The following is an 11,241-nucleotide window of genomic DNA, read 5'->3' as shown; positions in this document are numbered from 1 at the left end:
GATATCCACTAGCACTCTACTGTGCTCAACTTTTCAAAGCCTTTAAAGCTAGAGATATTAATATTAAGATGTTAATATTTGGCAAAAGAAAATAAATACGAATTTGTTTGTATCAAGTCCTAGTTACACATGTCCTTGTTTCACTGCTTGAAATATCAGTTCTCTCTGAAATTTTGGAGCCATGACTAGATAACTTTATTTTCTAATCCTTTTGTATCTATGCTAATAATTATTCTGTATTTTAATACATTTTATTGCTAACTTGATTTCCTGGGTGAACAGGAAATCTATTCCAGAGACCTGAACCCTGGTGAAGTGCCAAATATTTGCTTGTGTCTGTCTGCTGATGGCTAGATGCAACTAGAGCAGACTGGTCACATCCACACGAGTCCTTGTCCCTGGTTCCCTATGCACAACAGATAGTCTTAACGTGTTTGGTTTATTCTGGTGTGGTTTTCCAGTTCCAAGCTTTTGAAATAATATCTTTTTGCACCACAAAGGTGGTGCTTTTATCATATGATAATACATTTTTGTTTTACGGTTACTGGAGTGTGACACAAATGCATGTGTGGGTGTCCAAGGGCACAAGGCTGGCATTAGAGAAATGCACAATATTAACGACAAACCCAAGCTCATCTAACCATTGTTTTGGGGGGTAACTGTATATACCTGCTGGCTTTGTAATTGTGTGTTGGAGCTGCACAAAGCAAAAATAGAGAAAAGTAGCACTGTGGATAGTCCAGGAAGACAGCATTCAAGCTGGCTTCCTGATCGTCTTTCTTTAGTAGCACAGACGTACTGAATTTTTTTTCTCAAAACTCATGTTAAAACTGCATCTGTGAAGGAAAATCTCTGAGGCAAAGGATTCGTTAACATATTCTGAAAGCATTTCATACCAACTATTTTTAGAAACATTATTTTACTGGTTAAGTCTAGATGTAAAAAGTGGAAGTCTGACATAGTCTCACTGGTGTATGACTTGAGTGTTTACTACATCAGAATCCATTTTCTATTAATATCCTCCAATATTCTATAGTAAAAAAAAAAAAAAAAAAAAGTGTTAATCTAAACCTTGAAATACTACAAAAAGAAACTTTTTTTCTGTGGCATTGAATATCTCAATAAAGCAGAAATCTTCAGATATATATTATGTATTACCAGCAGTAATTTACTAGGCTACAGGGACTGAAGATACCAACACACAAGTTTCAGCACTTTCAAACTTCCTAGGCTTTTACACTAAGCTTGACGGGCTACTTTATGCTTGGTTTTATCCATTAGTTGCTGCTGATGTTCTGTTATGAAGACTAGACCATAACATCTGGCTAACAATGAACATTACTGTCTTTGTAAACTCTTTACTCCTCCTGCTAAATTTCCCTAAGCATTTGATTCTTATATTCCTTTAGTTCTTGAAGTATCTTATTCCATTCATGGAGGACTTTGTTGTCTTCTTGGAGAGCCTACTCCTGACTTTGTAGGGCTTTTTGCTTATCTTGAAGGGCCCTGTTCTCCTCTTGGAGGACGACTTTCTACTCACCAAGGGCATTTTTTACTCCACAAAGTGTTTTCTCCCTTTCCTTAATAGCTTTACTGTCCTCTTGAAGAACCTTAAGCTGCTTCTTGAAAGCCTTGTTTTCCTCTCATAAAGCTAAAATCTTGCTGAAGAGCTTTTTCCTCCATGGCAAATGCTGTTTCTTGTCCTTTGAGAGCCTTAATCTCTTGAGGGCTTTATTTTGTTGTAGGACCTTTTACTGTTTCTCAAGGTGCTTTGTTTCCTCTGAAGAGTTCAAGTGCTTCTGGTGAAGGATTTTATTCTCTTCCCAATGGACTTTGTTCTGTCTTTGGATAGTTTGATTCTCCTGATAACAGGCTATGTTCTCCATACAAAAAGCTCTGTTCTTTTGCTGAAAGTTTTGATTGTCTTCTTGAAAGGTCCAATTCTCCTTATAGTTTGGCTAAATTGTGTCAGGTTTAATTTGGTTAAATTGTGAGAGGAGATGACATATGGAGCAGCAGAGGCATCTGATCTTTCTTAAAGAACCTTTATCCTTTGAGTCAGACATTTTGTCACTTAGTTGCACCACTCAAGGGCTGTGCTGTATGGTCTAGAGGGGTGATTCCACCTTTCATATTCAGTAGTCATGGAACTGAGAACAGAGGTTAAGTGTCCATAAAAGCCTGCTCAAAATAACATAAAACTAACTAATTAACTATAGCACTAACTGTGAAATAAAAATAATGGTAAAATAATGGTAAAATAATACCAATATATGACAGGTATTGCATATTTTTACATGTGCTGAAGTATATACACCAAATTAAATTTCACAAAACTGAGTTAGTTATATAAAGAAAAAGGAATGGATAATTTCTTTTGGAGTCCTAAAACTGTAGTAATTTTTCTCATGGACATATAGGAAGGTGATACACATTCATGGAGGATCCAGATTGTTAATACATATCCTCAGCTGTAATTTGCATTTCTTTACTTTTTTACCTTTTTGCTTTCTTTTTCTTTTTTCTTTTTTTTTTTCCTTTTTTTTTTACTGTATGATTAAGTGTTTATTTTTCTAGAACTGTCACATTACTTACACTTGAATTTGCTGTTAACGTTGTGCTGTTTCTATTGTAACTCTTGTTCCGTGCCAGGGATGGCCTTGAATTTAAGTTTACCTTCACTTTCAGAGAAATAAAGACCAATAAAACATAAATATAAAGTGACAAAAAATATTTATAACCCTTTCAGAGGTAGAGCTGGTTGCACCTATATCTTCAGACTTGACTATATAACTGAGATAAGGTGCAATTAAGCACTTTTTGTTATTATTTATTCCTTATTCTACCCTGCCAGGAGAATGCTAAATTGTTTAAACTGGAGTGAACACACAGGCTAAGTAGATTTTTAGAAGCTTAATTTCTATACATAGGACAATATCGTCATAGCAGGCATGTTTTGGATTTATGCCTGATGTTTGCTAGAAAGCACTAAACAATATATACATATAGAATATAAAATATATACAGCTAAATACATATACATGTACATGTACACGTATATAATAAAGAAGCTCCCAGATGTTAAGAGAAAATCTATTTTATCAGTGAGTTATTCAGCAGGAAAATTATGATAAATCAAGGAAATTATACAGTACTTATTGTTGTGTAATCTTTGAATCGATATGCCGTCTGGCAGCTCATGGCAGAGCTGTCAGGTGAGGCTATCCTCAATGACATCATTGCAAAATGAGTAGCAGCAATGAGACAAAATGAACAGCACTAGTGAATATAGAAGTTGCAAGGGTAAGCATAAGTATTTGTAGGTTTAAGATTCTCTAGCGAGACAGTCTTTGTATTTTTCAATATTTCTTTCATGTTTCTTTATTCATTATGTTCGCTCAAAACATTATTGTCCAGCTCACTGAATGGTTCCTGCCAGTGCTGTTGATGGCTGCCATGAAATATTTTCTTACATAGACTCTGAAGGTAAGCTTTTATTCCTAGCTACCTCAGCACAAATTTGGGCTAACTGTATTTGGAGTTATTTCTAAATTATAGAAATTTCATAGATGAAACAGTATATGTTCTCTATATGATAAAAATTAGACTAAGATTAGTACCCAAAATTACAAATGTTTGAATAAATTTAACAAATTTACATAGAAAGTGAGAAATAAGAAAAAAGCATGATGGTAGGTTGCCTGCAATCTTTGTTGCCCCATAGGCAACATTCTTGATTTCCAGCTCAAACAAAACCCATGCATCCTCTGACAATCATTTTGCTTTGAATAAAAGGATTAATTACTTCAGACACATGCACTTCTTAGATTACACCCGTAACTTGTTTACTCTATGAATTTTGGGGGACAGAGGAATACTGTATTCCAACTAGAAGTATAAACCTGTTTCCAATATTTATTGAGTGACACAACTGCTATTTTTTTTGCTTTTGCTTTGTTGTTTTTTTTTAATCAAACACTATGTGCTCAGGATATGAAAAATAGTCCAGTGATCTTATAATCAGATTGTGTAGTTTTGTTTAAATCACTGCACACATCACATCATCTCTTTGTGCTGTCTCTCAGCTCTGTTCTGCATGTTAATTAGGTAGGGAATGGAAATATGGCATGTGAAATGCTCAGTAGTCCCAGGAGATTAATATACACAGCTCCCACCAAAAATGTTGCAGATCAGCCCTCTGAATCCTTTTCTCCAGGATATTTGATTCTCCTGCCTGCCCACACAAATTAAATAAGCACAGCAAATGAGTAATACTGAAACCTATATCAAACAAGATCAATATCATGGGTTCATGTATCTTTCCCAGTCCTTTTCCTCACTTTAGCTCCTCTGGGACAATTTAAACCTTATTTCTTCCATGCTTATCACCAATTTAAGTCTGAACATTATAGCTCAGCTAATTTTCTCTTCTGCTTTCTCAGAAATGTCAGTGTGATTAAGCAAAAATGGTTCAGGTAGGTCAGTACCTGTTGTAGGTGTTTTCATGTTAAAATGTGAAGTTTAAAGTAACACTGGTTATTTTTACATGTAGGACACTTCCTTTTATATTTTAGAAATATAAGCAGTAAGGAAAAGCTGTCAGTTTCAGCAAATGACAAAGAATAAGGCAATATTTCCCCCTCAAGATCTCCTGTGTCTTACACTCCTGATTTCTAAGGACCCTGCACAGGAAAAAGAAGGATAATCTGAGCTTGGAAAACAGAGTTTTACTAACCCAGTCCATAGTTGAAGTAAAACAATGCAGCTATAATTACACCAATACTGAGTTACTCCACTAGACTTTCTTAACATTATTTTCCCATTAATGGAACAAAATTACTAAAGTATTAGGTATACCAAGAGCTAGCAATATTTATCAGAAAAAATAAAATGCAAGTTAGCTTGCAATATATTTTAAAGTTTTTTTTTAAAAGGTTTTAAAATGTTTTTGAAGGGTTTTCCTCAGAGATTCTTGTGTGATACCTGTATGATCACACTGCTCTTTGCTAATCACAGGAAATATGAAATATAGCAGAATTCTAAGATAATTCAAATTTAAAAAAATATTTAAACTGGGTTTTAAAATCTTTCAGACACTACATTTTACTATTAAAAGTAATTCTTGTAGTGAGCACTAAGAGTGAAGGCAATGGGAATATATCACTGCAATGTAAGGTGCAGATGCTGGTTTTCAGGGGACAATGTATGTAAGATGTGATATAACAGTGAAAACAATAGCCTAAGCAAACTGATTTCAATTTACCAGTTCTTAATTCTGGTTGTTCTGACCAGAAAGCAAAAATTATGTTTTTCAAAATAAAGTTTTAGTCTAGAAATTTACATTACAATGAAATGCAACAATGCAGACTTTTTTATGAGATCCACTCTGAGTGAATGTCTAACACAACAGCACACATGGCATCCACGAAAGATGCAGAAAAAAAGATTTGAGTTCCTACTGTAAGCCAGGTGATAACTCAAATACAAACCAGCTTCTCTTTCATCCTTTTTGGATGTCCCCACCACCCACATTTAGCTGTGCTGCTCAGTGGAAATAAGTAGCACAGCAGGAGCATTAACTTTTCTGGTGACACTAGCTAACAATTCAATCTCTGACCGCTACCTCAGAATAGCTAGGCCTACAAAAACGTAAAGTACATGCAAAGAAAAACAGCACAGTTCAAGAAAGTAAGCTTCTAAAATCAAAACCACACAGATTTGATATCTTCTATTACATATGTTAGTTGCTGTTGGATAAACCTAAAAACTCAGACTGGAACCTAAAAACCTAACTCGCATATTTGGCCCATCTGGCACTTCTATTCTGACAATTTTATGCTGATGTGGCTTCTTTTTTAGGTCATTCAAACTCATGATTTTCTCTCTCAAGCAGATATAAAATGTCTGTTGCTTCCAGGAGACTGAAAACCTGGACTAAGACAGATCTTTGCTCTACCTGCCGGCGATTAGCAGTGTACCGCAGAGAGCAAAAGTTGATGGTGTTGTACATCTGTGCATTCAGCATTCAGTGGCACTAAGCCACTAGTCTCTTTTCTGCATGACCAACTGACTAATTACTGTACTTGGCCTTTTTGAGTCCCTTCAATTAATGCAATGTGCAGTTGCACACAGTGATGGAGTCACCCATACAGAACAGAATCTGGGCCAGAATTAGTCTCTAAGTCCCAGAAGCACCTGTTACAAATACAAAGTGTCCAGATGGTCTGGTCTTTGTGGGAAAGTGTCAAGAATTGACTTATCTGTCTTTCTTACTTTTGGTTTAAGGTCATAAACATGATTCTTTTGAAGCAGAAAGCCAATCACATTTACGGGATGGGGAGAGAAAATAAAAAATAAAAAAGGAAAAAAGAGAAAGGAAACATAGGATAAATGCAAAACCCACTCCATTTGTAAATCTTAATGACCCAATAGAGCTCGTTGTTATCATGTTCTGGACAGGCAAATGGGTTTAGCCTGTGATTACAATGCAGCCTTCAACATAATTAGATAGATTTATTTAAACACAGCTGTAAACCATAAAAATGTGAAATATTTAGTGATCGTAAATTCCACAGTTTGTAAATTCCACAGTTTGTAAATTCAAACTTAAATCTCCAGTCAGCTATTTTGCTTTGGTTTTGTTTAGAAACACTAGAAAATACTGCTCTTCTTTCACTGTCTTTTTTATGGATATTGGTTATTTGAGTTTATAACAGTCAAGATTGTTCCTGAATGCTGATTCACTTTTTAATAGTATGTTGCTTAATTCATGAGTGTTTTTCCTCCTTTGAAAATGACATTTGAGATCAGTGACTCCACTGGCAACAACCATGGTGTTTGCATCCCATGCCTTCTCAGTTGCGTGAGATGGAGGAAGAAATATGCAGGTTTTTTGTTAGATCCTGAAAGCAGTTAGGTTATATCAAACAATAACCAGGAACAATGGCAATCATGGCTTCCTAATATGTCTGTTTTAATAGAACAAATAATGTTTCATGCATTGCTGAAAGCTCTTTTTTTCCTACTTTACCTCTCCATTTGCTTGCTTGCTTGCTTCCTTCTTTCCTTGTGTCCTCTTTCTGCCTTTACATAGCCACTCAATATGAAGGAGAAATGAGTGAGAGGGGTAAGAGAGAAAGAAAGAGAGTTGAGAAAAGAGAGGAAGCTATTTCAGTAGAAGGAAAATGTGGGAGAGTAATAAAACGTATGTTCTGCCCATCAATCATTTGGCTTGTATGAAATATTTATTCTCCTGTGTAGGGTCTGTAAACTTTAAATGCCTGAAATGCCTACCATTATATCCCTGCATGTTCACTTAACACAAAAAGAAACACATCACAAATAGCTTTCTGAGTTCCTAACTCAAATTTGAACAGCAATGATTGAATTAATGTCAGTCACATTGGAAACATGCCTATTTTTATTATTCGTAATTACTGAGATAATATTGGCTACTATAAAATGTGTAAGAGACGTCCAGTATTTTTAAGTATAAAATACAGTAAAGTAACAGCTACTACCAATAATTATGGTTTGGCTTTATTTTGTAGTTGATGCATTATTTCCTTGGATTTTGGGGACACTATAATGTATACTGAACAAATTTTCTGTATTTTCAACAGCTCAAGAGACATATGCTACTTGAAATAAATCCTCTAAGTGGATTGATTCACATGATGGTTTAAAATATGAATATTAATCAATACTTTACTGGATTTTGGAAAAATCACAGAACCAATATTTAAATTTAAAATGTGAAAAGAGCATGGAAGTAGCATGAGGAAAGGATATATTTCATATATCCCAAGGACAGATAATTCAGTATTTTCCCTTAACTGTAAAAAGGGATATGAAAGCTAAGCTGCTATTTTTGTTAAACACGTGTAAACACAAAGACAAGGCAATGTTGTTAACATGTCAGAAAGGTTGAGTCATGCTCCATTATTCTTTGACCTTGCTATATTTACTTAATAAACCTGTGAAATACTGCATACCCCAATTTCTAAGAAAGAACAGTGGCTCTATCTGTAAAGGGCTACAGCTATGGGCATTTAACTGGGCATTTTCTTCTAATGACATTTCTGTGCTTTCGCCTGGTTGTATCAGAGCAGTCAGACTTGGGGCAGAGCTGGACTTCAGAGCCACATATGTAGGCAAGCAGACATTGTCAGGAAAAATCATTGGGTCAGATCCAACAACCTGACAGAACTGAAGCTGCTGTAGTTCCATACTCCCAGGAGCAACGTGTAGAGAGGCTGAGCATGTATTCCCAGCAGGCACATGCATACAGGGCACACGTTTACCACACATATACATGTGTATATATATGGCTGACTGCACAGGTCAAGACAGACAGACACATTCAGCACTCATACAAATGCAGATACCACCGGCAGCCTCATCCTGCTCCCCTCCTTGGCTGAGCAGGATGGTCTGCTAGTGAGAGTGTACGTATCTATGCACACATGCACAAGGTGGTTCCCTCCAGCAGCTGGGCTCGAACAGTCAACTCAGTAGCTGCCCCTGGATCCCACCTCCCTGATTGCTGGCATTTGGACATATGAACTCCTGAGGCTATAGTCCCACTCATGTTGCTAGTACAGATGATCTCACTCTCATACACACCTGGCCAGACCTGTTTCCTAGTAGTCAGTTTCCTGTAGTTTTGCTCTTGGAGATACACACACATACTCTTGTCTCCCAGGCCACTTCACCTACTTGCTGGCTAGTCCAGCGTGATGTTTGTTAGTGATCACACACTCACTTGCATGCCCATGCTCTCCAGAGGTGTTGTCACCACTAACACAGGGGCCTCGTGACCCAAGGTCCTACTCCAGAAGCTGGCAGTTAAGCCTACGCAGTCCAGCCTCTCCCATCACTGGTACTAAGGACACATAGGCTCTCCAACCTGTTCCCTTACTCTAGTTGCTGCACTAAGATCCCCATACACCCCTATTCTCCCCAAGTCCATCACCCATCAAAGAGTTAGAAATGAATTTTAGAAAGGAATTTAATCAATAAATAGGGCAGACTGTGCTGACCAGGTGCAGGGTGTAGGTAGACAAGTGCACTGACCAGCAAACTATTGACTGACTGGGGCCTTTTTACATGCCTTACGCATTTATTTTCCTACACTTCTTCCTCCCCAAATAATCTAAATATATTTTCTTCCCTTTGGTTCCTCTTCAAAATGTCCCATAATAACCCCTGTGCACTCCTGAAATGCTGTCTCCCTGCAGCCACATTGTGTCCCACAGCCTTAAATTGGGTTCCTGCTTGTGATGGTGCCCCTGCACTCTGTGGAGATGAGTCTTTGATGGGCTGATGGCTCCTGTGATGGGCCAGAGAGTAGCCAGGGCAGAGTATTATTCAACAGAGCACAGAAAGGCAATAGTGAATTGTCTTTCTTTGCTCTGTTGTGGGTGTGCAGACAAGCTTTTACCACATAACCTAACATGTACATCTGCTAGCACGGCCACACAGTCTGCTCAGTGGAGTTCGTTTCTAGAAGCCAGCTTTCTCTGTTGCAAAACATGAACTGAGTGCAACTGTGAGTAATCACAGCTGTGAAAGATGTATTTTAAAGCCACCATTTGTATTGGACAGGTGATATTTTGTTGGAAACTCATATTTATGTTATCACCCATACAATTGTTTTCAAGCAAGGAATATTACAGGAATTTAGCTGTACTTTAAAACAGCTAATTGTGTGTGTGGGGGGGAATCTATTTATCTTTCTAAGTAATAACAAATAATAAATTTATCTTCCTAGTTGCTAACTGCAAACTATATATATCATATGAACTATATGTCATTATATAGATATATATGAGTATCTATGTACTATTTCATATATATTCACTATAAAATATACTCACAATGTAATATATGTACAGATACGATTAGAAATGACAAATTAGGTGGTTTCGTGTCAAATATTTTTGTTTTCATCTCACACAGAGTGAAATTCATCCCATCTAAATTCTGATGCCTAATAGCTAAGCATTTGAACTAAAGTAAGTCACTCTAGACTTTCTTCATAGTCACTTCAGAGAAATACATACCTCCAGAAACATCTCCTATTAACATAGGCATCTAAGAGAAATAAAATGAATCACTACTATCATCTAGATGCACTTATTTTTGTTCATCAATCCAAGCTGACTAGCTAAGACAGATATCTATATTTCAGGTAAATAAAATAGTTTGAATCCAGCATCGTGTAAGACAGAGGTAGAAAATAGCTGTCAGAAAACATCTCCATATCCATCTCAAATGTGAAATTTTCTTTTATTACACCTTTTCTATAAGACAAAATGTAACAAAAACTCCCAAGAAATTAAATGTTGATAGCATTTTTCATTTGCTTTGAAAATGACTTTGTGAAATTCAGTCATGGGCACACAGGTCATTTAAGAGAAAAAGTCCTGATTTACTGGAACACACCAAATCAGTATCTGACAGAGAAAAGACAGTTTTACAGTCTCTTCCTAACTTGAGCCAACATATATATGAGGGAAGAATTAACACCCTGAAGCATGTCATGCCTCCACTCCTACCTGTTCAATTAGTGACAGGCTGAAACTGTAGCTCTCATCATCATTCTTAGTAATAGCAGAAGATCCTTTGCTCAAAGACCCATCTGAAATCAAAATACTCATTTAATGATAATTCCTTAAAAAACCACGTAGCTTTTATAGGAATCATTAACAGTTTGCTACACTCAGAGCACACAGTACCTCTTAATTTGCTTCTGCCTTTCCAAATAAACAACATGACAAAAGCTGAAGTGAGATAAATACCGTTCATTTGTATTAGTTACATAGAACCTTTTCACAGTAAAATGGATACTTACAAGATGTAATTCATCTCAACATAAATTTGGAATCAAAAATAGACTGTGTCAATTGTTCCTCGTTAATTGTTCACCTTTAAATACAGAAGCCTGGACTGACTTGCTCAGTTGTAGGTATATGCTTGGAATCTTACCATGACTGTGCTGATTATTCTTCTTTACTTGGTATAAACATCAGTATCAGACTTTCTGTTTACTGAAATCAATGTTTCACCAAACTTTACTGCAGCTGGCACTCAGTCATGGGACCAAGACAACACACACTTGTTGTATACAGCAGACCAAATCTGTATGCTGTATACTGACAGCATAGAAATCTAACTAAACATTATTTGGAAAGTTTGTGGGTGAAGGTTTTCTACAAAAAATATTTGAAAGAAGTTTCA

At 36.4% G+C, this 11,241-nt stretch overlaps 1 pseudogene; it reads right to left on the bottom strand.

The window, feature by feature from the left end:
* Nucleotides 1–1,370: 1,370 nt before the first annotated feature.
* LOC121083260 lies at nucleotides 1,371–10,661 on the bottom strand (annotated as a pseudogene).
* Nucleotides 10,662–11,241: the final 580 nt, after the last annotated feature.

This window comes from Falco naumanni, chromosome 2 (genome assembly GCF_017639655.2).
Source record: "Falco naumanni isolate bFalNau1 chromosome 2, bFalNau1.pat, whole genome shotgun sequence".
NCBI lineage: Eukaryota > Metazoa > Chordata > Aves > Falconiformes > Falconidae > Falco > Falco naumanni.
The sequence above is the reverse complement of the archived record's forward strand: the minus strand, read 5'-3'. Positions and strand labels throughout refer to the sequence as shown.